The following is a 24,452-nucleotide window of genomic DNA, read 5'->3' on the forward strand; positions in this document are numbered from 1 at the left end:
ACACAACCCATTTGCTCCACTTAGAGAACAACCCTGTGGTGGCAACATTCTTTAAAGAAATGAGTATGCTCTTCATTTGAAAAATAAAGCCCCATCCTCAAAATAAATAATTGCCTTACTCACAAATTTCTCCTCTCCCAGATGTCATCAGGACTTATTAATAGGCAGAAACACTTCCATAATCATCCTGGAGAGGGAGAGAAGCAGCAGTGAACTTGGCCAGAAGTGAGAGCTCAACTCAGACTGGAGAGAAGCAACCAAATTTTTACCAAAAGGCAAATTCTGGTTACAAAGTAAGACATCTCCCTAAATTCCTGTTTCCTTCCCCTCTCAAAAACAAACTTACATTTCTGTGTACTCTAAGTAGGAATTAGTGGAAGCCACCAAGACACCCTTACCGTTAAGATTGTTCCTGAAGCACATTGTAGTCAAAGAAAGGCAGAGTTTAGAGTCATTGCCACTATAACGTGTTTCTATCCAAACACATTGTAACAAAAATTGCTTATCTTGTTTGTACCTGAGTGTCTCCTCTCCCACATTCATTTTCCTCCCATAGTTCTTAAGCTATTTTCCAGTTTCAGGCTTACGCTGTTTTACAGATGCATCGCCTAGTCACCTGATACTAGAAGATAATGCCACAACTTTGCAAAAGGCTCTTGGAAAGTTTAACAGCAAATAGACTGACACAGCAGTTTTCAAAGAATGGTCTGCAGACTCCTGGGAGTCCACATGACCCTTTCCGGGGATTAGAAATGTCAAAACCATTTTTATTACAATACTAACATGTTATTATCACGGCTCAAGACAGCAGTGCCAAGCAGTAGTCATTGGATTCTTTACTGCCACAAACTCACAGTAAAAAGAAGAAAAAGAAAAGTGAGTTTCAGTTAAGAATTTCCTTTGTGGGGCAGTAAAAATTATTAATTTCATTTAATCTTGATCTTTGAGTATGTGTCTTAATAATATTCTGTCTAGCAAAAAGGGAAATATGCATAAAGCACTTCTACTGTATGTCAAAGTACAAGGTAGCCCAAAGAAAAGCATTTGTGTGTTTGTTTGCATTTTGAGCTAAACTGCCACTTTTCTCATGGTTATTTGGTAGACATTTGCTTGAAAATTAACAAAATGGACCTATTGTGATCAAAGAAAATAACTGACAATATTTGTTGCCAATGATAAAATTCAAGATTTCTAAGAAAAATTATTAAAATTGCTAATTATGGAAAATCTGTATCTGCCTCCAAGAATTTGATGGCTTCCTAATACTTAAAGACTTTGCTGATGACATCAGTAGTGATATCAGTGAATGTTGTTTTTTGATATTGTATAATAAATGCATAAACATTTGGAAGATGTGCATAACTCAGTTAACAATATTTTCCAGGTGATCAAATACATGATATTATGAAATCATGCCTGGGTCTACTTAAAGTTCAAAATAAGGGAATGAATTCTAATGTAACAGAGTACAAAAATTTCATTGATATAGTTTCATGTTTCACATTGAACTAACCTTTAAGATACTACCTATTGTTGAGTTTTGATATACTATCAAAGAATATACACAATTATCTGAAAGGGCTATTGAAATACATCTCCTTTTTCCAACAACATATACTAATACTATACATCTATGCTTGCTTATGTGTGTGTGTGTATATATACACAGACCGTCCTTGACTTTCAATAATTCAACTTAACGATTATTTGACATTATGTTGGGCTGATCTGGGTATTAAATGCATTTTCAACTTACAATATTTTCAACTTAAGAGGGGTTTATGAAGACATAACTCCATTACAAGTCAAGGAGCCATATATACACGTATATGTGTATATACACACATATGTATGCTATATATATATGTATATTCCATATATTTCAACTAAAACAACATATTAAAAGAGATGTTAGTTTAAATTGATTTAATAATAAATGTTTTTAAATGTCTCTTTTAATTTTCAGTATGGTAAATACAATAAATATAAACTTTATTATAAATGCTCTTTTGGGGCCTCAATAATTTTTAAGAATATAAAGGGGTACTAAATCTAAAAAGTTTGAGGACACTGGATTATGTATACTAGGCAGTTGGAAATATAATTAGAGAGCAATAACGCTAATCTTGAACAGATGTGCTAGAATTTATGCAATCAATTGAGTTGTTCCCTGTAGATTGCACACTGCTTAGGACTGCTGCCTTTGGGACACCATTAGAACCCTTCTTCAGTGGCTTCTGTAGCGCGCGCGCACGCGCGCGCACACACACACACACACACACACACACACACACACACAATCTTACCATTTTATAATCACAAGGCATTTTGAACCGAAGTTAGGTTATTTCATTGTGACAAACTTGCTCATTGCAAATTTGGCCTCAAAAGATTTTATCTATCTCTGAAAATAAAATTTACCCTCAAAGGAAAAAGATTTGCTATTTCAGCAGTCAGCAAACATTAAAGAGCATTTACCACAGACTTAACAAGTTAGATAGTGTATGGAACTTTGGAAGGTTCTAAGATGAGAAGAATTCCAGAAGGGAGTCTACTCACTTATTCCTTCTTTCCAAACATAGTGACTAAGTGCCTACTATGGATAATTGCTGAGCTAAGTGTTGGGGATATGGTACTCAGCAAAAGAGACCCAGTCCCAGCTCTTGCAGAGTAAGACAAGACATTAGACAAGTAAACATACAAACGAATATTTATTGGGATAAATGCAACGAAGGTGAAGAACAGGATGTATGAGAGAATACAAACAGGAGAAACAGTCTTTAGACTGGTGAACATAGAGGCCTCTCTCAAGAGGAAACATAAACTGAGACTTGAAGGGTGAGAAGGAGCCCAACAATGTACAGGAGGGAGGATGTTCCAGACTGGAAGGCACAGCTTAACCCTTTCTGGAGGGTTAGAAACACTCTGGGCATTTGTAGCATAGTGGTTGAAGCACAGGCTTGGAAGTCTGATTGCCTGGATTCTAAGCGCAGCTCTCCCACCAGCTGACTGCCTGACTTTATGGAAGTCACTCAACCTTTCTAGGTCTTGGTTTTTTCACCTATAAAATAGGAAAAATAGTATTCTCTTACATGTAGGTATTTCCTGTGGATTACATGAGATAACTTATGCAAAGTACTGGGTTTATAGGAAAATAAATAAATAAATATCAGTAATATGATATTGGTTCATAGGAACTTGAAAGCGTTGACCTCAGCCAGGCTGAAGTGTCCTGAGGACAATGTCCTGAACTTGATTTAGCATCAGGTCCAATACAGGAATAGTATATTTCTAGAGCCAAGACAGTGTCAAGAATTCCAAACAAGATCAGAAGAAATATATTGTTGAGAAAAGCAGTCATCAAAACTTGTCATTCACTTGCATGCTAGGGCTAGAGTTTGCAGAAGGGTCTCATCAAAGGCACAGACAGGTGGAGGCTGAGGTTATGAACAGGAAAGAATGCCAAGCAGTGAGCAGGACAGATGGGAGCTTGGGCGACAAGCTCAGATCAGGACTTGAGAGATAGGACAGGCTGAAACCAAGGCAGCAACTCAGACAGCGACTAAAATCATTCCTGGTAGGCTTCCTTGTCTTGAAGAGGTGTCTACTTGTAAGTGTGGCTGCCAACCCTTTCATTAAATGATTGCATCTATTAGTATACTGAGCTGGGCTGGATTTCATCCATGAACCCTCCATATTGACCTTGATGAAGGTGTTCTCCCTTCCTGGAAAATGGGGGTGAGGGTAGGAGGGTTCACCTAGGCACCACGATGAAGTTGCCACCTCTAAATTCCCTTGCTCTTTGTACTTTCCTCCAGGAAAAGGGTCCCTGTCCAGATGGCCATCTGTTCGTTGCTTCTGCAGCCTACACAAAGTCTGGGATGACTTGGTGTCTCTATCTGAACAGTTTTGTATTCAAATACAAATGGGGAGCAATATAAATCTTTTCTTAGGTGTTTCAGAAAATTCCAAAGGGAAGAAGTGTAATATTGCATGACACACAGACAAACATCCTAACATTCCTTTTACCCATCTATTGCCCCAAAGTCTCTTTTATCTCAAGAGCAGCTGCTTCTCCCCCCGCCCCCCCCAAAAGAAAAAAGTCTTCTAAAACTCTCACTATCTCGGGCCATGACAGCTCTTCTCACTTCTGCCTCATCTACTTCCTTTGTAGCAAAAGTGAAGGAGAAGGCTCATAGAGGTATTATGTGATCCTATCACATTCCTAAAGGAGAGAGAAAGAAGTGGGGATAAGTTTTATTCATTCAATCTCTTCCATGCATCCATGCTGGAGTATAATGAGGCTGGAAGCTGGAGCTAGCCTAGTTTTTAGTCTGAGCCACTACTATGACTATGGAAATTATCAAGTCCTTGAGACCGCCATGCAGGATTTCTCTATGTTGTGTCAACTTCCATAATATATACCACTTCCAAGTAAAAAACTATGTCACAAAATCAATGCTATTTTACAAATTGTTGATATTACATCTGAAATAAGGTTATAGTACACCTCTGCAAATGGGGCATAATGATACACTGCTGGCTATTTTCTACTGCCCCTTCCCATCCTGTTTGCACCCTTCTCCTCCCTGCCCTGGGCCCCAGGGGGCTCACCTTTGTGGACTGAACCTGCAGGTGACCTTGCCTGCTACCGGACTTGACGGCTACCAATGAAGCCAAAAGCAGATGTAAGGGTGTGTGTGTGTGTGTGTGTGTGTGTGTGTGTGTGTGTGTGTGTGTGTGTGTGTGTGTGTGTGTGTGTGAAGAAGTTGGGTATCAATTTATTTTCTGTGCTCCCTTACCTCCTGGTCACTGCATCTGTCTTCTGAAGGCTGTGGCTCACTGCAGATGGCTCTCTCTATTTGTACATCTTTCTCTCTCTTCCTTTAACCACTCTCCCCCGTTCACTTTTTCAGTCCTGGACATCTCCAGGGCAATAGTGCCTCAGTCTTACTAAACCCCAGATATGCCACTATCCTGTGCTTTCCCAACACACTCTGTAAACAATTCTTATCAAGTCCATCTTCTTCCTGCCCAGACACTGACTCTTAATATCCCTCAAATAAACAAATCATAACAAAAAACCATTTAGAGCAAGAAAAGATGAGAACAATTTAAGACCCCTTTTTTGGAAAAGGTGTTCACAGCAGACAGATAAGAGGAAATAGGTTAGCTCCTATTCTGTTTACATCTTCATGAAGGAGAATGATTTGTTATTCATTAAAGAAAAGAAAAAAATGTTTACTTTGTTTCAAACTTACCTATGGATACAGAATGCATCCTAAGCTAGAAGCAGATTCCCCACATGCTCCCCTAAGTTGTCCTGGGCTCCCCCTTAAGGGCTACAGCTGCTGCTGCTGTTCAGGCAGGTGGAGTCCTGCCATCTAAACATGGCATTGTAAAGTCCCTCCCCTTTTGTAGTCTAGAGCATTACATGAGCCTTGGCTCCTTCTGGGTCTTAGCCACCAAGGCAAATTCTTACAGATACAAATGTCTATGTGTGTCCATCCCTTCATCCCCCCACAGTGTTTCATCAGACACTTTCCTGCCACATTAGTTTCACAGCTGCTCTCCATGGTCTCCTAACTATACAGAAAGAACATTAGTAAAAGCTCCCATACCTCTCAATTACATTGCTTCTTAGATGCTCTATGTCTTCTCCGATTTTTTTTAAAGTTTTGCTACTGAAGGCAGAGATTATATCATTCATTTATGGGGTATCTATTATGAACCAGATACTATGCCAGGGGCAAACCATACAAAAGTGAGCAAAACAGACCAAGTTTCTACTTTCATGGATCTTGGAGCTTAGGAGAAAAACCATAAATAAGCATGCTAATAATTGTATTTTGCAAACCTTAATACTATGAAGGAATGGTATGCAATGGTATAAGAACAATAACAGGCCACTTGATCCACTCTGAGGGGTCAAGGAAGGCTTCTAAGAGGTGGTGACATATTAGATAAATCTGAAAAATGAGCAGGAAACAATTAGTAATTGTCAACCAAAAGTGATTTTGCCCTCCAGGATACATTTTGCAATGTCTGGAGATATTTTTGGTTGTCACTAAAACTTAGGATGTTTAGCACCCTACTGGGATAGATACTGGGTAGAGGCAGAGGATGCTGCTAAACATCCTAAGATACACTAGAAAGCCCCTTATAACAAAAAATTATCTGTCACCAAATGTCAACTGTAGCAAAGTTGAGAGACTTGAACTAGGTAAATGATTTCAGCCAGAGAGAAGAACATGTGCAAAGACCTAGCCTCATGCCTAAGCCTGGCACCAAGGAGGCATCTGATATTGAACTGATTTCTGTTTTAAATTGGTTGGGATATCACCTCTATTTATCTTTTCTGTTATTACCTCTGTTGGGTAAAATTCTGTTTTACAAGGCAGGGGTAGGAACGAATATGACAAAACCATTTCTCTCCAAAATGTATGTATAACTGAAAGCTTAACTCCAGCAAGAGAGTGAAAAATAGTTGTTGGATGTAAGGATTTTTCTTTCACTTTAGACTAATGTTGCTTGAAAATATAAAATAGCATCTTCATCTGACTCCCTAAGAGTGGGCATTTGTGGTTGGGGTCTCCAGATGTTGACCTACGTTAAGCTGAAATGTAAATTGCAATTTTTAGGGATGAAACAGAATAGGAGATAGATGAAAGGGAACTAAGATTTGGGTTTTGGGGTTTTTTTTAATTGAGACATAATTGATTATACATATTTGTGGGGTACAGAGTTTACTATTAGTAGGAGAACTAAGATTTGTGGAGTATTTTCTAAAGTCATGGCCTGTGGGTACACTATTCCTTCATTCAACAATTATTTATTGGGCTCGACTGTCCTAGATGCCAGAGCTTGAAAAATAGAAGATTCAGGAACGAGTGAGAGACAAATGAGCAAATAAACAATGATAACGCAATATGAATAATGCTCCAATAGAGTTAATTTTGCATGAAGTGCTGAGAGTGGGCCTGAATCAATGATGGCCGAGGTCGGGGGAGTATGGGAGGACATCACCATCTGGGTGTCTTCACGAAAAAAGGCTTGATAGATATGAGATTTGAGGGTGGAATATGAGGATACTGTGCAGAAATTTGAGAGAATAGCATGTAAAAAGGGAAGAGGATTGTGAAAGAGCATGGCCTGCCTGGAGTGCAGTGGTTGTGTGCTCTGACAAAAGGATGTAGACTTTGGGGCTTGGGGAGTGAGGTGTGGGGAGAAGTAGCAGGGGGTGAGGTCGTGGAGGACTGTGTGCTATGCTAAGGAAGAAACAGAAGGCACAAACAGATTTGCATGTTCAGAATGACTACTCTGCATCATTGTGGAGACTGGATGAGGCGAACGCAAGACTGGGAAAGAGTATCTAGTTAGGAGACCATTGCAGTTGGGAGACCAATAGGAGTCCAGGTCCTGAACATGGCAAAATGGTGCAGCAATTCAGAACAGTGAGTGGGTGGTCCACAGGGATAATGAGGCCACCACATCACAAGACACTAATTTTATGTTTATTTTGAATGATTTCAATTTTACAAACAATCCATGGTTAATGACAGCCAAAAAATGAAATGTAAAATAAAAACCAACAGAAATTTAGGAGCCAAGGTTGATGGCCTCCTTTGCTCGGAAACAGGCAAGAGAGCATGCCTGGGGTCCTTGGCAAGGAGCTGAGGGCCACAGCCCCTCCACCCAGAGGCAGGCAAGACAGCACACCCAGGGTCCTAGGCAAGGAGCCGAGGGCTGCAGCATCCTCTGCCTGGAAGCAGGCAAGAGAGCATACCTGGAGTCCTAGGCAGGAACTGAAGGCAGCACCTTCCCCCCGAAAGCAGGCAAGAGAGCACACCAAAAACACCACTTCTGCATGGGTGGCCCACAGCAGCCACCACCACAGCCACAACTGCCACAAAAGTGGCAGATGTCACGGCAATAGCCACAGCTACCATGCAGGTGGCCCACTGGACACTTGATTGCACTGACACAAGAAGAGTTACCAGTGGAGACCAGAAAAAGAAGAGGACGTCTCTCTCCTCAAAGCCCACTCCAGAGTAATAGGAGAAGCAACTGCTCTACCAGATGACCAGACATCAACATAGAGATACTAGAAATACAAAAACCCAAGAAAATATGACACCACCAAAAGGATACAATAATTCTCAAAACCAGACCCTATAGAGCAGGAAAACCTTGAAATGACTTGGAATAGGAATTCCAAGCATCAATCTTAAGGAAACTCACTGAGATATGAGAAGACTCAGACAATATAATGAAACAGGAAAAAAAAAATACAGGACATGAAGGAGGACATTTATAAAGAGATTAATACCTTAAAAAAGAATGTAGCAGAACTCATAGAACTGAAAGATTCATTCAACAAAATGAAAAACACAACCAAGAGCTTAATCAACAGGCTAGAACAAGCAGAAGAAAGAATTTCCAATCTTGAAGATAGTCTTTTCAAAATAATCCAATTGGCAAAAAAAAAGAAAACAAGAATTTTTTAAAATGAAGAAAATCTATCTAGGAGAGCTAGCTGACCACCTTAAGCACACAAACATTTGACTCATATGCATTCCAGAAGAGGAAGAGGAAGGAAAAGGCATGGAAAACCTATGCAATGAAATAATAACCGAAAACTTCCCAGGTATAGAGACATGGATCTTCAGATCTAGGAGGCTCAAAGATCTCCAAACAGATTCAACCCAGAAGGATCTTCTCCAATACACATTATAGTCAAACTGACAAAGCTCAAAGACAAAGAGAGAATCTTAAAAGAAGCAAGAGAAAAGAACCAAGCCACCTATAAGGGACCCCCTATCAGACTAACAGCAGACTTCTCAACAGAAACTCTACAGGGCAGAGGAAAAAGGGATGAATACCCAAAATACTAAAAGAAGAAAACTGCCAGTCAAAAATGCTATCTATACCCAGTAAGGCTATCCTTCAGAAACAAGGGGAAAATGGTGTATTTTCCTGACAAATAAAAGCCGCTGGAATTCACCACCACACAACACACCCTACAAGAAATCCTCAAGGAAGTCCTGCATCTGGAATCTGAAAAAATGATAATCACTACCACGAATACACAAGAAAGAACAAAACCCACTAGTAGAACAAAAATGCAAACAAGAAAGAGAAAGAAGTTAAATCTTACCATCACATAAATCCATAGTGACAGTGTAATAATACCCCTACTTTATTTCTGATATTAGTAATTTTGGTCTTCTATTTTCTTGGTCAGTCTAGATAAAGGTTTGGAAATTTTGTTCATCCTTTAAAGAATCAATTTATGGTCTTGTTGATTTTCTCTATTTCTTAATTCCCTATTTCATATATTTCTGTTGTAGTCTCTGTTATTTCCCACTCATATTTGCTTTTGGTTTGGTCTGCTCTTCTGTTTCTATTTTCTTAAGGTAGAAGTTTACATTACTGATTTGAGATTTTTCTTATTTTTAATACAGGTGTTTACAAGTATAAATTTTCCTGTAAGAATTGCATGAGCCCTGCATCCTATAAATTTTGATAGGCTGTGCTTTGGTTTTTATCTCAAAGTACTCTAATTTCCCTGTGATTCTTCTTTTTACCCATTGTTTATTTAGGAGTGTGCTGTTTAATTTCCACACATTTGTGAGTTTTCTAAATTTCCCTCTGTTATTATGGTCAGAGAACATATTTTCTATGATCTCAGTCTTTAAAAAAAAAGAAAAATTTAAACAAACAAAAAAGTTCATAGAAAGATCTCCATTATCTTTCAATTCAACTTTTCCACAAATTTTTGAAGTGCCCTTGTGTTTATATTGTTTTATTGATTTTTTATGCAATTTATGTTGCTAAGCTTAGATATTTAATTTCTGTTCTTGATTTCTTTTTATTAAGTGGACTTGTTGATTTGCTTAAAAAGTAATTTGCGTTTGAAAAGTTTATTCATCTTCCTCTGTTGAAATTAATTTACATTTGCATGATTTCAGAAGACTTTAGAGAACTATTTCAAATAATTGTGGAGATTATAAAATGAAAATATAAATTTTAATGTTTTATATCTCCAGTTTTTGTGAAAATTAGAAGCCCTTTCTACAGAATAAAAATAAATAAATAAATAAAATAAAAAGAGTAAAAATAAAACCCAAAAAACAAAACAAAATAAAAACAACAGAAATTTAGACCTAATAGTTAAAACTCATTGAAGATTCTTTGAGATGTTGTCTTGTATAAATATACTCACCTTGAATTCGTTTAAATTGTTTGAACCTGGGTGAAAAGGGCATTACTGCAATCCGAAGTGAGCAGTGGGCTCTTTAGAAATCAGTGCAGCTGGAAGGAGTGACCTAGTGTGGGCCTGAGCGTGGTCATTGTGAGAACAAGAAATCTGAAATGGTCGCCCCAACATCCAGGCCAGAGGACGTATCTGGCAGCCTATAGAAGAGGAAAACAGGGAAACTTGAAAGGCTGTGCTTAAAACTGAATCTGTAGCAAGCTGGCTCAATAAAATGAGTTATGAGTGTGTAATTTACCAAACATATGTACAGCTGGTATAGTGGAATATATTACATTGTGAAAAAGAAGTAACTGGACTTTCCCTGGGAAGCAACAGGACCTCTAGCTGAAGGACTTTCTTGGTCTGATGCAGGTAACTCATGCAAACCCCTTAGCCTGATGTTCAAGGCCTTCCTTCATTGGGCTGCGACCTACCAATAAAAACTCCTTAAACTTGTACAGCTTTTTGTGGTTTATATAGCTTTCTCACCCACTTTGCTATATTTTATATTCACAATAACCCTGTGGGGCTGGCAGGTAGTTATTTTGTCATCTGCAACAATAAAAACTGAGAATGAGAGAAACTAAGTACCAAATAGCTATTGATAGGTAGCACCAGGACCGGAAGCTTTTTCAACTTGTTTCCTAGATCTTTGCACTCACTATGCTCCATCTTTTAAGTTCCTGCTCCTGTAATGTATTCTATCCTTCGCTACTTTGTGCATTTGCTCACACATTTCTTTCTGCCAGTAATGAGTTTCTTGCCTCATTTCCACATGTTCACATCTTTCTCAAGGCTCAAATAGTTATTTCCTCTCCAGAGCTTTTGGTGACATACTCCCAAGCCCATCAGTTAGAAGTAATCTCTCCATAGTTTCTGTGTCCACAGCATTTTTTGTGTGGGTTTCTCTTAAAGCATTCCATGTTGCACCGTAGTTAACTGTATACATGTCTTGCTTCCTCTACTACTTCCTCAGTAGGCACTGAGGACAGATACTTTCCCATCTTTCAATCCTCTCAGCACTTAGTAGAAAGCCTTACTTAGTAGAAAGTAGAAAGTGTAGTAGGCATTACTGAATGTTTGAATGAATGAATGAGTGAATGAATGAAGCAAGAAAGGTGAAAGTCTCAGGGATGTGGTCTTTGGAAAAAAATGTTTCTAACACTTTTTCTCTCTCCTCAGAATCTCCTCTTTATTGCAGGGCTGAAAGCAGAAAAATACTCTAGAAAAGTTAAAACATTCTTAGCCAGTGTACCTTCCATTCAATTTTTATGGATGGGTCACTCAGTTTCTTACATAAAGTCAACCAGGCATAGAGCATCAATCTTGGGTCAAGACATCTGGTAAGTCAATGTTATGTTTGGGAGTATTGGACCTTTAACTTGTATCATCTGTGATTAAAAACAATGACCCCAGGGCCATGATGGGGAAAGTCTTTGCATTTCCCAGGGTTCTTTAGCACTGCTTTGTAGTTTCACCTTCCTCAATGGGTAGATAGAAGCTCCACTGAGGATATCTATCTCATAGTTTGGAAAAGAAAGATCCTCATTGATCATAGCTTCCTGGCTGTGATACCTGGAAAAAGAAAGTGTGTATAATACAGTGGGGTGTGGAAATTGGGACGAGACACCAGGAATTTATCTCCAACTCACACCTTGGCTTTCTTCTCTACAATTTTTAATGGATGGTCCATAATTTCATTTTCTGATCTTTCTTTTGGTTATATTGTATTAGTTACATTAAGTGTTCAAACAAAAACAATATAGAATTCAACTCAACAACCAATAGAAACCAATTAAAAAATGGTTAAGGGACTTGAATAGACATTTCTCTAAAAAAGATATACAAATGGCCAACCAGCATACAAAAAGATACTCAACATCACTAATCATCAGGGAAATGTAAAACAAAACCACTATGAGATATCACTTCATGCCTTTTGGATAGCCACCATAAATAAACAAACAAACAAAACATAAGATTACACATGTTGGCAGGGATGTAGAGAAATTGGAATTGGAACCCTGTGCACAGTTGGTGTGACTGTAAAGTGGTACACCTGTGATGGAAAACATTATGGCAGTTCACCAAAAACTTTTAAATAGAATTACTGTATAATCCAGCAATTTCACTTCTGGTATATATCCAAAAAATTGAAAGTAGGGTCCCAATGAGATATTTGTACACCCATATTCATAGAAGCATTATTCACAATAGCCAAGAGATGGAAACAACTCAAGTGTCCATCAACAGAAGAATGCATCAACAAAATGTGATACATACATACAATGAAATATTACTCATCCATAAAGAGGAAGAAAATTTTGACACATTCTACAACATGGATGAACTTTGAGGATATTATGCATGTGAAGTAAGCCAGTCACAAAAAGAAAAATACTGTAAAATTCCACTTTTATGAGATACCTAGAGTAGTAAAAGTAGCATGATGTTTGCGAGGGCCTAGGAGGAAGGGGAAATGGGAGTGGTTTGATGAGTATAGAGTTTCAGTTTTGCAAGACGCAGAAGTTCTGGAGGTTTATTGTACCACACATGCTTAATGATACTGAATTCTACATTTAAAAATGGTTAAGATGGTAAATTTTATGTTATGTGTATTTCGCCACAATTTAAAATAAAAACAGCAACAACAAAAACCCAATATAGAACTCCATGAAATCCAAAGAAATTTCAGGCTGTTGTTAATTTTACTGACTGGCTGCATGGTATGGGTATATAGAGGCTAATATTCTTATTGAGTACAAGTAGGTAATACTTGCCTTATAGATCCTGAATAGCTCTCTAGTCAATAGCACTTAATTTACCACAAATAACAGGTATAGGGTAGATGAGAAAAAGTTATGCTTATGTTCTGTGAAGAGTTAGTGATGCTCAACATCACTAATCATCAGGGAAATGCAAAACAAAACCACTATGAGATATCACCCTAAACCTGTTGGGTAGCCACCATAAAAACTTCATGAATTGCAATAAAATACAAGTGCAAAGAAGATGCAAAGAAGACTAGTGCAAAGCAGACAGGTCAATAAAATGGGCATTTAAAAATTGGTACTGGATTAAATGAGGGCAAAGGCTGTGTCTTTCTTGCTCATCTCATTCCATGCTCACCTCCTAGTTTAGGCATAGAAGGTATTCATAAATTATTTATTAAATGAATCAAATGTGCATAGTATAGTACCTAGTAATGAAATTGTTTCATAAGTGTTAGTTCCCTCCCTGTCCCCTCTTTTTTCCTTCCTTCTGTTGAATATTACCAGAAAGGCTGATACTTTGTGCTCAAGAAAAAAGATTTTCTGTCTTTAGAGTCCTGCATGGTTAATTCTATATCACATCTTATCTTTTTGTATAAGCATGCATAAAAAACTAAAAATATTTTTTCCTCATGTTATTCAAGGGACATCTAAATATGTGTTGTGGTAATAATAAGCCAATGTTTTAACCCATTTGAATTGTTTAATTCCTAAAAAGCTTTCTGGTAGTTTCTTTAAAAGATAATCATGATAAAAGACATTTTCTTTTTCTTTTTTTTTTTTTTAACCGGTAAGGGGATTGCAACCCTTGGCACAGTGTGGTCTGCACCACGCTCAGCCAGTGAGCGCACCGGCCATCCCTATATAGGATCCGAAACTGCGGCCTCAGTGCTACCAGCGCTGCACTCTCCCGAGTGAGCCATGGGGCCAGCCCTGAAAAGACATATTCTTAATAACAAGGAAATTTAAGAAACCAGTAGTTAATTGAAAACATTACCCTCAGGGGACTGACTGGTCTCAATGACACACGTGAAGGAAAGAAGGATCACAAGGTGGGAAGGAGTCAGAAATGCTTGCTCCTCTGAAACCAGTTTGTTAGTAATATAAACTGATAGATTCATGTGACCTTTTAAATGATTGAATAATGATGGAAATGTACCCAAAATAATAAGTGACTTCTCTACTGAAGAAGATTCTTCATATCACCTTCCAGTAGCTCAAGTCAGTTTTTGGGAAGGGGCAGAACAAGTGAAATACAGAAAACTGAAGAGAAGAATACCGCATTTTGGAACTATCTTTCTCCTTGACTACCCTTTAACTCCCTGTCTTCTACTTGTTTTAAATTTGCTCTGAATTTATAAATAGTAAAGACCAAAGAAATAGAATATACATTTAGGAGCTGTAGACCAAGAAATTTGTCTTGAAAGCTGCTATTCCATGGAGGGAAAAGTATATCAAGTTCTTGTCTGATTTTTTATTTTTTAAACAAGATTTCTTACGTCCTTAGATTTTGAAGGTTAAGACAAATATAAATACATATCTTCACACTCTTTTTAGCGTTGTAATAAGTAAGAATAATGAGATTTGTATTTTAAGGGCTTTGTCATGTGGATGTTTTGCCACTGGAGTTGATGCTTAGAAGATCTTTTATTGCGCTTTAATATTGTATTTTGGGTCTGTCACCTTGATGTCATTACTTATCCACCTGTGAGCTCACCTATCTTTCTAGCTATGACCTTGTTATGAACAGTGTTTGCACTCACTGTGCAAATGTGCATATATTACCTGTTTAAGCAACGTCATAGTGCCATAACCCAAAGAAGTTGAATGAGGTGAATGTAGACATAGCTTTTTCCCCTTCACCCCTTTTTAAAATGTAACAAATACTTTTATGTTCCCCTTTCCCCTTTTGGAAACATGTCAGGAACTAGATAGTTTAAGATGAGCATTTGAGGGGACTGAAAGAGTGATCCACACAGAGCCTGGCTTCTTTGTGTTTCATCATAAGGCGTGCTGCTGGTCAGCCTACTTAAGCACCCTTTTAACAAGAAAACCTTGTAGGAGATCCAGCTGGCAGATTCAAGCAGTTTGGGAAACAGGACCACAGAGGTAACACTCTGGGATCCTGGCCATGAGGTTGGATGCCTCACCTTGCTGAAAAGAGACACTGGACCTAAGTGGCACAGCATGACTTTGTTCCTACTTGGCTAAACTTCTCAACACCGCAGTCAGCTAAGTCACCTACTGCCACCTTTGAAAAACACAGAGAGCACCTACTCTGAGGAGAAGGTAGATTTGGAGTAAGCCATCATCAACATAATTCTTCTGATAGCTTTTTTAACACTGGACCCCTACGAACTACAGGAGATTCCTGGCACCAGCCTTCCCTGTTCCGCCATGATTCTGTGGACTCTAATGTCTCTAAGAGATCATATGCTGAAATCACAGGGAACCTGTCTGGTTGGCATGGCTCTTCCTGAGGTCATGATGGCATGAGCCAGTGTAGCAGAGGTGGCACAGGGAACCACCGCCACTGGAATGGCAGCTTTCACTACTGGAAAGGCTGTGCCTTTCAGAAAAAGCCACCTATGGAGTTTAGGGAAGAAAAGAAAGAAGACAAGGTGGAAAAGTTGCAGTTTAAAGAGGAAGATTTTCCTTCTTTGAATCTAGAAGGTGGCAAAAACAATCAGCCATTCAGACCTATTGGGACCCCTTCTGGAGTGTGGGAAAACCCACCTAGTGCCAAGCAACCTTCTAGGATGCTAGTCACCAAAAATTTTCCAAAGAGGATTCTGCTGCTGCCTTCTCTGCTGCATTCACTTCACCAGGATCTCACCATGCAAATGGGAACAAATCATCAACCATGGTTCCAAGTATCTATAAGAACCTGGTTCCTAAGCCTGCACCACTTCCTTCCAAGCCCAATGCATGGAAAGCTAACAGAATGGAACCCAAATCAGGATCCATTTCCTCTAGCCAGGAGTCTGCTTTTACCAGTCCAATTTCTCTTACCAAACCAGTGGTATTGGCTGGTGGTACAGTGCTAAGTTCTCCCAAAGAGAGTCCCTCCAGCAGCACCCCTCCAATTGAGATTGGCTCCTCTCATCTGACCAAGCTGACTCGCCGAACCAACAGGAAGAGTGATTTCCTGAGACTGAAGGATGACAGCAATGGAGACTTCTCAGAGAACAGAGACTGTGACAAGCTGGAGGATTTGGAGGACAATAGCACACCTGAACCAAAGGAAAACGGAGAAGAAGGCTGTCATCAGAATGGTCTTGCTCGCCTGGTTGTAGAAGGGATGGTCCTCTTACACTCTCTGGAAGCAGAACACAGGTTATTAAAAGCAATGTGACGGCAGGAATATCCTGAAAACGATGAGAACTGCCATCCCCTCACAGAGGATGAGTTCAAAGAGTTCCACATGAAGACAGAGCAGCTGAAAAGAAATGGCTTTGGAAAGAATGACTTCTTGCAAAGCCGAAGTTCCAGGCTTCCCCTCCAGAGGAGCACTTGTAAAGCAGAGTTTGAGGACTCACGACATGGAAACCAGTAGGTGTGAAACATCAGATGATGTTGCCTGGAAGTAGGCATATAAATGCTCACAGTTAAATCTGACCCAGTAAACTCAGCTTGCATGTTTAGGGAATATACAAAAGAAATCATTCTTTTCTTTTTCTTGAATTGTTGAATACTTCATGAACAAGGGAAATAATATCCCAAAGAGAGAGCAGTTGGCTTGTTTAGATTTTGTTGTGTTGTTCTTCCCTGTTATCTGCTTAACAGAGAGAAGTTTGTGTGGTGGGAAAGATTTTTAAAATATATATACACACACACAGTATATATGGGGCGATGCACAGGTGGGAAGCTGGCAGTGCAGAGAAGAGGAGACACTGGTCTGCAGCAATAGCTACTACCAGCACTTGGCATTCACGCCTGTGCTCAGGCAATCACTGTCAATGACTATTGAAGTTATAATTGTATTAAATTAATGCTAATAATTTGGATATTTTATTTTATTTTTGGCTTCTCAGGTAACTTTAGCTCTTAACCAAGTATATGTGTTTTTTGGGAGTTTTCTTTTTCCTTTTGGGGAACAGCTGTAAAATATTTGGATATAGGATATGTTGTGTTACTCTTGCAGCCTTGATATTCAGGGTGGATTGTAAAATACAAATTTTTGTGAAATTTCAAAGGTTAAGATTATTTTGATAACATTATCTACAAATTTAAAAGACGTGGTTATCACACGTCTGTTGAGGGGGAAAACTACTGCACAAAATAACTAACTTGAAATAAATATTTTGCATCAGTTTGGAAAAAAAAAACACTACCCTCTTTTTAAGTTTATATTTCACTATTCAGACTACCTTTGATTACATTCTACCAAAAACAGTAGGAAATTTTGCAGCTGTTTAATTCTGACTCCACGTAAGATATTCCTAGTACTAATTTTTTTTTAAGGACAAAAATCACTTATTCTGGATGCTAAAAATTTTGTTATGATCCACACCTGGCCCTGTTTATCTTGAAGTATTATAGAAGAGTCATACAACTTCTTTTTATTCTGTGTAATTTTAGAACTAAAAAAGCAATGCAGATAATCCCCTCACTTTAACAGTTGAGGATGAGACTGGAGAGGTCGCACAACCTGTCCAAGACCACAAGGTTAGCTAATGCCAAGGCCAGATGTGGATACAGGTCTTCTGAGTCCTAAACTATAATTCTTCAAACTAGTTTTGCTTCACTCATGTTCACAAAAAACAATTCATGGCCAAAATAAGCAAAAGCAAATGGCCAGTAAATAGATATCAGCATAGAGGGCAGAGGAAAGACATGAGAGCTAATACTGGAGCCTCATTATTTACAAAGACCATTTGTGGGAAATTCAGATAATAGTTGCTCCAATCTCAGGTCTGCTGTATTTTAAATGCAGCATCTTTTAATTGGTTGAACCAAACTTGGACAATTGCAGGCTCAATCCAAATCTCCCCCATCTTCTCTTGGCTCTGGTGACTCCCCTCTATTAAACATAACTAGAAAATTGGATTGCATGACCCGTGTGCTACAATTAAAGGGGTACAGAGAATACAGTGAGTCCTTGTACTGTTTTGGAACACATCTTGAGGCTTATGAGTTTGGCAAGATTTTCTTCCTTCTCTTTTCCTCATGACTCTCCAGCCAACTTCCCCATCCCTGTTGCCACCCTTCCCTCTGGCATCTTCCTGCTCATACCCAGAGGAAAAAAGAAAAAAAAACAAGGGACGGGGATAGAGCCAAAGAAAGAAAGGAGACAAGAGACTTAGAGAAAGCAAGAGGAAGATGAAAATTAGAGAAATGAAAAGATAAGGAAGAAAAGAGGAACCAGTGGGTGACACTGTGTAAACTATTCTGAGGCAGGATCACCTGTGGATTTGTTAAATGTATATTTATGGGCCACATTCCAGATCAGCCAAATTGGAATCTATGGGAGTAGCAACATTTAAAAGTAAATGAAAAGCTTTTTTATAAAATAATTTTGATAATTACTCCCCATTTTGTTAGTTTGATTTCAAATTTTGTTATTTTTATTTCTAATTTGCAAATCCATTTGCTACTTTAAAGCTGGCAAAAAAAAAAAAATCTTCCATTTATTCGCCTAAAAGGCTTTTCTTTTTTATTCTACACAATGGTTGATAACTGTTACTTTACACGAAGAATTTGGGGTATTTTTACACACATCAAAGCAGCTCAGAGACATAGCACCCTCCATCAAGGGTTCTGCTCTAATGAGTGTTGCAGAACAATGTCAAATGCATTCTCTTCTGCCACAGGAATTGGTAATGTGGATGCAAGAGAATCCACACGGCACACAAGATAGTGTGCTCCTTGTCATTTCCCTCAGGTCCATTTGTTATGATGTTTTCTAAGTTACAGATCTTTTGTTCGTCATTAGGCTTTTTCTTATTGGCACTTGGCTAAAGTTCAAATTTTGCCTGCCATGTTAGAAGTCCCATTGGGAGATCCTATCTCATCTCACCTGCAGGGCCAAATCTAACTATTCCCACTGTGTTTGAGGTCAAATTTCTCTATGGCAGAACCTGCTGTGCTAAACGACCTTCTGCAGGGTGTCAACACCTGAGTGCATAAGTGGCATTAGGTATTATGTGCTGTGTCCCCATCAAACTGTTCCTGCAGGGATGGTGGTTGTGGTTTGTGTGTATGCCAGTTGCCTGGTATATTAGTCACGGCCATGTTAGGAATCCATATTGAAAAGGGCCTGCTGTGTAGTGATCATGTTATCTAACCATATTGAACGGTGCCTACTGGGTAAGTGATCATGTTGTGTATCCATATCTAGTTGGGCCTGCTGTGATAGTGATCATGTTGTGTGTAATTGCATGGCAACCCTGGAAATTTACTGCTATAGATCAGGCGACAGGGCAGAGGAGAAGCCAATACTTGTGCTTGCTCTGGGCTGTAATATTGAGCACAAGCATCACCTTCTAGGACATGAAACAAATCTTTGGTTTGGAATGGTAATGAAGTTTACCTTCTCAATTCTAAGTATTCTGGGACAATTTTCTCTCTTCTATTTCATGTAATGGCAAATGAAATCTGTACAGACTTAAAGGCTATATTAAAATTAATAAATGAAATCAAGCTTAATTCAAGCTAATTTAAAGAGAATGCTTTCAGAGCTGCTTATAAGTTCATAAAAATAATAAAGAATAAATATCTTATCAGAGAACACAGTGCTGAAATGGGTGTTTATTGTTTTTTTGAGGATAAACTCTTGTTTGGAGAATTTTACCACCTCTCAGTAGTCAGGAAAGGTTGGTAAAACCAAGGCTACCAGCCTTATGTTGAAATATATTTCCTCTTAATTAAATTATATCAATGGATATTAAAGAGGAGAGAAGGCCAATAAGTGATGGGCTTGGCTTAATAAGCACCCCAATATACACACATCCAAATCAGTGTGCTCCTTCAAACTGGAGACTTGGGCAAGCTTACTGCATTTTGGGAACTCTTCTTTTGGAAAAGGCCTCCAACTTAGTTTACAAATCATGCAAGCAAACTGGTGTTATCACCTCCTTCTTTTATGACCAAAAAAAAAAAAAAGTAAGCGAGTAACTCACTCACTTTGGTCACTAGGCTTGAATCTGACTCTTTACAAAACCAAGGTGGATGCGCAGAAGGGGACTGATGAGGGTAGATATGTTCTGACAGATTTGTTGAAAACAAATATTTTCAAAGATCATTTGTAAATTCCTTCGACATCCTCCTAATATGTTATAGATGTTACAGTATGACTTCTGCTAATATCCTTTATAATATCACTTGTGAACATGGTAGCCTTATTTTAACAGGTAACATAAACTTAGACACAGCCAGCCCATGGATCATGATGAGATTTTTCATGGGTAAGTAGCCTATCTCTTTTCAATTTTGAAGAGGAGCTAACCATATTGCTGCTCAGACAGAAACGTGAACTTTTAAAATTAGTTTTAGAATTTTCTAAAATAAGAGGAGAATGGAAGGAAGCAAGGGGGAGTCAGGGTGAGAGGAAAGAAGGAAGGAAAGGTGGGATCCTTCTCCTCAAATCGGGCCTTAAGGTCATATAGTTCAGCTCATCACAGTTATTGAAGAGAACTTTTGGAAAATGAGGAACAAATCTGACTTTTCAGAGAGTCTTCTTAAGTATTTAGATATGAATGTGTCTCTCCTTCATAAAGATATGATCTACCCATTTTGAAGAATCTAATGTTATCTCTTTGGCAGGGCCCCGTGGCCATGGTGATTTGAATGATTTTTCCACTCCATGGCTGGGTAGTTGATGAGACCCAAACAGGGCCAGGGAATGATATGTTAACTGGTGGTGGGGGTGGGGGTGGAATGGGAGATGTTCCCTTTAGTTTAGTTTTAAATTAAAAAATTTAAAATGAACCATAAATCGGAGTAGAAACTCAAAGTTTCATCTTATATGTGCTACAATTCTACTTTTATCTAATTTTAATTACCTCAAGCCATGTAAATAAGAAGGCAGAGGGAAGGGAAAACAAACAGTTTTAATGTTGACTGAGCCTCTACTATTTGCCAGGTACTGTTAGCCAATTTGTATCATGTTATTTCATTTACATCTCATAAGGAGGCTGTGAAATAGGTACATTTTATCTATTTCACAAAGTCACATAGGTTCAGGGAGGTTAAGCAATATAACAAGGGTCATGGAATACACACAGACCCACTTTGTCTATTTCCAAAGCCCAAGCATGTTCCATTATCAAACTTCAATTCTTTAAAATGAATTTTTAAAACCATCTACCTATAAAAATACTTTTAATTAAATACTCTGTATTTAATCAATACAGAGAGGTTTACAAAGCGAAAAGTAAGGACTTCTCTTTAAAATAGGTTTCATATGTTGTTTTCTTTGGTTAGCCTCTTAGGCACATTTTAAATGACTGGAACTATTTCATACATGGTGCAGGGTTACAGCAATAGTATTGCTAAGTGACTACACCAATTGTCGGGTTATGGCCATCCATAACTAAAGCCAAAATGCTTCATTATTTTAGTTATGCTAAGTTTACATTTGTATTGTCAGGGCTAGGGCTCAGACCCTTCAAACCCATTGTACAGATTGGGTCACAGACCCCTCACATGCCAGGCTGGGTCATAGACCCCTCACACGCAGGTCCACACTAGGTAATTGGGAAAGATCCAGGGAACCACCAGCAGATGACATGAGCTCAGTCCTCAGCAATAGCAGCAGCAGCTTACAGCAGCAGTAATAGCAGAAGAAGCAGTGGCGGTGGCCTCTCGGGGCATCCCGGAGGCACTGACAGCAACAGCTTGCAGCAACAGCTTGCAGCAACAGACTCCAGCAGCAGTAGCAGCCTCCTGGGGTATCCCGGGGGACAGGGGTGGGGCACCGTGGATCAGAGCCACTCATCCTTTATACTTAAGTCTATAACCCAGGACATGTGGGTGCACATGAGCAATTACATTAGACAATAATCAAGAAACACCTGGGATCATGTGCATGTTTACATCAAATGCTCGGTAAGATTCTGAACATCTGTGGGGCCCTGACCATTTTTCCTTCACTTTCCCTACAATCCACCCCTTCAGGGTCCCTCGCTGTACGCATTCAGAATCTTCCGTGATGTTCCCTTAGTGAGGATAACTGACCCTTGCATTCACATATTACACATTCCATCCCAACAGTGCCAACACTCTTTAGCTTCTTCCAGCACCAACTCAAGTCCAAAGTCTCATCTGAGACTAAAGACAAAACTCCTTTCAGCTGTGCACCTGTAAAGATTCAAAAACAAATTTATCTACTTCCAAGATACAGTGGGACAGACACTGGGTACACATTCCCATTCCAAAAGGGAGGCATAGACCAGGAAAGAGGAAAAACAGGCCCCAAACAAATCCAAAACCTAAACAGGGCAAACATTAAGCACAATGGGACATCTGGGCCCCAAAACATTGGGTAGCCTTGCTCTTACAGCTCTGCCAAGTGCAACCTGCTGAGCTGCCCTGGTGCCTGTGGCTTTTCCAGGCCATTGTTGCACGTTGCCAGCAGCCCCACAGTTCTGGGCTCCTGGAGGGAGTCCCGCCACCCTGGCTCCACTAGACATTTCCCTGGTGGGGGCTCTCTGTGGGGCTCCGACCCACTTTTCTGCCCCACATTGCTCGGTAGATGACCTCCTCAGTGGCTCCACCCCTGCAGGTCTCTACCTTCTATACATCTTCTGTAGTCTGGGTGGAGGCTGCCTCGCCTCCACTGCTCTCATGTTCTGCCAGCCCACAGACTCAATACAATGTGGCTGCCACCAAAGTTTCTGGCTTGTGCTCTACAGAGGTGCTGCACAAACCACGCTTGGGGCCACCCAAGGCAGGGCTGCTCCAGTCAGAGTGGCCAGGATGCAGGGAGCAGTTTCCCAAGGGCAGTGGCACCCCAGGTCTGTCCTCCAGTGAAACTCAGTTCTCTTAGACCTTCGGGTCTGTGATGGGAGGGGCGCCCTTCCAAACTTCCGAAATGCCCTCAGGGCCTTTCTCCCATTGTCTTGGCTGTTAGCCTCTAGCTTCCCCATCCCCGGCTCTTGAATCACTTGAATCAGCTTAGCATACATCCACCATTCACACACAGTTTCAGGCAGTTCTCCAGCGTTAGTTTGTCCACATAGTTTGAACAGCTGCACTCACTCACTCCATCAAAGAGTGGCTGCCCTACCTCTGTGCATATCTGTGGCTATCCTATAACCGCTGCCACAGAGACAGGCGCATAGTAACGGAGGCTAACTTTTCCACCTTTTCACCAGGTGAAAACATACTTGAAATTATGCAGGGACACCCGTCCTCTGCCTGTCTTCATGTGGCACTCTTTTCTCGGGTTTATATAGCACCCAGTGAGCCATCAGGTTTATTCAGCACCCCTGAGCCTTCTTGGGTTTAAGTGGCACCTGGCAAGCCATCTGCCTTCAGACAAACGTGACATGCATCTACTACATCTTCTCCAAGCACATCACACCATTCAAGCCTTCTCAGGTTTAAGTGGCACCCAGTGAGACATCTGCCTTTGGACAAACGCAACATGTATTTACTACATCTTCTGAAACATACTATTTATGCTATTTCATTCCCAAAGAAATAGAGAAGTAGTAGGAGAAAGGACCACAAACATCAGTAGGGCCTTCAAGCAGCAAGCTCCAGACCAAACTATAGTTACCCCCAAACCAGTGAAGGACATCAATGTGGTGATGAAAGTTGGTCCTCAAAGTGACATCCACTTTTGGAGTCCCTTTGTCCATGCAGATACCCTCAAATTATCCTAAAATGGCACGTCTGGATCATCTGTAGGTATGGGCTTGTGTATATGTGTCCCCTGTATAGTTCTCAGTAGGAGAAGCTGAACTCCTTTGAATGAGGGCACTCTGAAACTCAGTTTCCTTAAAGACCAGCCTGCTGGGCTACAAAATCTCCCACAGCAAGTAGCAGGTAGAGATGGGGCTGCAATCTGTCTAAGCAAAGGCACAACATAAGCATAGTAGGCAGAGTCACAGCTAGAAAGCAAAGCTGCCATCAACCAGAGGGCAACATTCATATGGCTGTGGTGTGCAAGAACACCCTTTCTCCACCTCCCCACCACCCAATACCATCTACCCTGAGATAACAGTGCACACCTTGCTTATGTAAAGGTCAAATTACCTCTTGGCCTTGCCAGTGGATACACCCTTAGCAAGAGCAGGAGGGACAGCTTTCTATTCAGGCACTGGTTTTTGTTAAGCTCCTTTTTCTCCAGAAAAGAATGTTAACTCTGTCATCTACCACATGGTCATTTAAGGCATATGACCTGTCTTAAACTGGACACTTGGAAGAGCAACACTTCAGGCAATTGTAATAGAGCACAATTTTGAGCCCTCAGCCAC

General features: G+C 39.8%; 1 pseudogene; it reads left to right on the plus strand.

Moving 5' to 3' along the window:
- The window catches only part of LOC134369234 (vasculin-like protein 1), an 85,871-nt pseudogene extending 69,200 nt beyond the window's left edge, over positions 1-16,671 (plus strand).
- Positions 16,672-24,452: the final 7,781 nt, after the last annotated feature.

The sequence above is a fragment of the Cynocephalus volans genome, chromosome 1 (genome assembly GCF_027409185.1).
Source record: "Cynocephalus volans isolate mCynVol1 chromosome 1, mCynVol1.pri, whole genome shotgun sequence".
Classification (NCBI taxonomy): domain Eukaryota; kingdom Metazoa; phylum Chordata; class Mammalia; order Dermoptera; family Cynocephalidae; genus Cynocephalus; species Cynocephalus volans.